This window comes from Galeopterus variegatus, unplaced genomic scaffold, assembly GCF_000696425.1.
Source record: "Galeopterus variegatus unplaced genomic scaffold, G_variegatus-3.0.2 Scaffold10561, whole genome shotgun sequence".
In the NCBI taxonomy this organism is placed as follows: Eukaryota; Metazoa; Chordata; class Mammalia; order Dermoptera; family Cynocephalidae; genus Galeopterus; species Galeopterus variegatus.
In genome coordinates, this window is record NW_007736672.1 from 41,704 (window position 1) to 44,198 (window position 2,495).

The 2,495-nt window shown below is 48.4% G+C and overlaps 1 pseudogene; it reads left to right on the plus strand.

The window, feature by feature from the left end:
* The first annotated feature begins 773 nt into the window (after window positions 1–773).
* Window positions 774–2,089, plus strand: LOC103610081 (annotated as a pseudogene).
* The last annotated feature ends 406 nt before the right edge of the window (window positions 2,090–2,495 follow it).

The following is a 2,495-nucleotide window of genomic DNA, read 5'->3' on the forward strand; positions in this document are numbered from 1 at the left end:
AGAGATCTAGAAGGTGAGGTCAGGTGTTGTATTAGGCCAGTTCTCTTCCTTATAATTAAATACTTAGAAGTGTGTATTTTGTAAGAAAATGAAATTTATTGCTTACAGTTTTCAAGGCTAGGAAGTCCAAAGTCCAGGGAACACACATCTGGTGAAGGCCTCGGTGGTGACACTAATACAGGCATCTCACATGGCAGAAAATGGCCGAGCAGAGATAGAGAGAGACTCTCATGTGCTTTCCTTTTAAAGCCCTCAGAACCACGTCCATTCACGATGGCATGGTCCTTACAATTAATCACCTCTTCAAGTCCCCACCTTTTGTGATCATAATAAGATTTCCCATCCTCAACAGTTACAGTGGGGATTAAGCTTCAATGGTTTGGGGGAACCATTCAATCCACTGCTGGTATTGACAAGAGCCATGGAGGGAACAGAGCAGGGAAAGGTCAGAGAGTGAGGGCCCAGGGCCTCTAGAGGAGGTGGTCAGGGAAGGCATCTCCCAAAGACACCCTGAATGTGAGCAGGGGTCTAAGGGCAGTGAGGGGGTGAGCCCTGAAGACACTGAGGACTAGTATTTCAGAGAGAATGACAAGTTCAAAGTCTCTGGGGAAATGGAGGTCACGCTGCTGACCCTAACCTAGTAGGACACACACACACACACACACACACAAACACATGCCAAGGCTGAAGGATGAAGAAACCTGCTCAGGACTCAGGGCCCCATGCTTCTATCCCAGTACATACATCCCAATATTGACTGATTTCTCTCTTCCCTCCTGTCCTCACTTGTAACCTTCTGGAACCCTCCCACCACTGCCCAACTCACTATGGAATCTGTGCCATTCAATGCTGCTGAAGGGAAGGATGTTCCACAATCTTGTCCACAATCTGCCAGAGAATACTCAAGTTATGTCTGGAACAAAGGAAAAAGGGTAGGTGCTAATCTCATTACAGCATATATAATATACACTCAAGTAAATACCCTAGGGCCTGCATACAGCAGTCAAAAGACATTATTCCCCAATGGATCCCTGCTGTTCCAGAACGTCACCCTGGGGAACACAGGACACTACACAGCACAAATCATAGATGCAAAGCTCAGCCCTGACCAAGTATCTGGACAGTTCCACATACACCATAAGTGATTCCTCTGTACCTCTGGGTATTGGGGTGGGGTCGATTCTGCTTCACACACACATGACTGTCAGGCCTGGAGTCTGCCTACATCTCCCTCTGCATTAAGTCCCACGTTGGAGTTTGAACATTTAGCACAGGGCACACACTGTGGAGACAAACTTCAAAAGATCGGAATTTCTTACTCCAGATTTCTGACCCTGCAGACACTGGCTGCAGAGAGAATGACAGTCTGATGGGGTAACTCAGCAGAAGGAGACTAGTCTCAGTCCAGCCCCCCATCACCTCACCCACCCAAGAATATGACCCTGAGGAAGATTCTGCAGGACTTGGTCAGGGTATGGACTGAGGGACCTCTGGGATCCTCACAGGGAAGGTCAGCTGCAGGAAGCCCCTACTGCAGACCCCTGTCCCAGGGCTCCTGATTGCAGGTGACCTAAAGCATGTGGCCAAGGCTGGGTTTTTGCCTCCTGGGCAGAGCTAATGGGAAGCAATGATTTACCAGCTGCCCAAGTCTTATCACCAGCCCCTAGAGCTGGACACCAGCCAAGGCTCAACCCCAAGAGCCATATCTGGGGAAGGGCAGAGCCTACTCCTTCACCTACTTGAGGTAGAGATAATAGACAGACAGGTGCACCAAGATATTAGCCAATTGCCCTTGGGAACTTAGGAGGTGCCCTAGGAATGTCAGCATGCCCAGGGGGACAAACAGAGGAGAGAAGATGCTCTGGAAGCTTCCTTGTCCACCAGGGATCAGGCCCAAGGGCAATGAACATTACTCTGATCCACCAATCCCAGAAATTGGCAAATCACAATCACAGGCTGGATCTGTCCCTGGACAACAAGACTCTCACTCTACTCAGTGTCACAAGGAATGATACAGGACCCTATGAATGTGGAACCCAGAATCCAGTGAGTGCCAGACACAGTGAACCATTCACTCTGAATGTGCTCTGTAAGTAACTTCTGTTCCCAGGTGGCCCAGGCTGCCAACCCAAAATCACACAGTGAGAGGCCAGGTCACTCAGTCCCTCCCAGGTCAAGTACACAGACCCTCACCCCTGGAACCCAGACTGGCCATGACTTTCTTCCCTAAGCAAATGTGGCAGGTCTAGCCTTGAGCCAAAAACAGGAAGTGGAACGCTGCTCCTGTCTTGAGAAGCTCGGGATCAACAACCTGTGAAGGGAGAAACAGGTTAATGTCTCATATCCAGGCTCAGCAAACACAGGGGGATATGGTTGAAACTTATTTTTTTTTCAATATTTTTTATTGGGCTAAAACACACATAATGAGTTGCCATTTTAAGCATTTTTAAACATGCAATTTTGTGGAATTAATTACATTTCAATGCTGTGCAGCT